The 426-nt window shown below is 33.6% G+C and overlaps 1 protein-coding gene across 1 annotated transcript in view; it reads right to left on the reverse strand.

The window, feature by feature from the left end:
• Positions 1-426, reverse strand: part of LOC109059056 (complement C3-like) — a 10,557-nt gene that overhangs the window by 941 nt on the left and 9,190 nt on the right. The window lies entirely within an intron of this gene.

Consider the following 426-nt stretch of genomic DNA (forward strand, 5'->3'; position numbering starts at 1 on the left):
TTTATGGTCACCATTGTTGAGGTTCATATGCTGATTATTGATGTCTGTGTGTGACTAATTGACGCAGTAGAAAAACAAACTGTTTGGAAAGTCTTTTATATTAACTTATTATCACAGAGCCACTGGCTCTTAGAATCACGTTTACTGTAATCAATCCAACTAATTACACAACACCTATTTCATCAGAGATTTAACTCCGAACAATTCAATAACTGATGAATGATGATTATCATCCACAATATATAGAATAACAACCAACACCTAGGTACAGGTTAGATAAAAAAATGTTAGCCCGAAGGCACTGTAAGTTGCTTTGGATAAAAGCAGCTTCTGTCTGTGTATGTATATAAAACACCTGATAATATTTCTTCTGGGCTTTTGAGTTACACAAATATGTTTTAGAAACATATGGTTATAACAGCCAGA

This window comes from Cyprinus carpio, unplaced genomic scaffold (genome assembly GCF_018340385.1).
Source record: "Cyprinus carpio isolate SPL01 unplaced genomic scaffold, ASM1834038v1 S000006703, whole genome shotgun sequence".
NCBI lineage: Eukaryota > Metazoa > Chordata > Actinopteri > Cypriniformes > Cyprinidae > Cyprinus > Cyprinus carpio.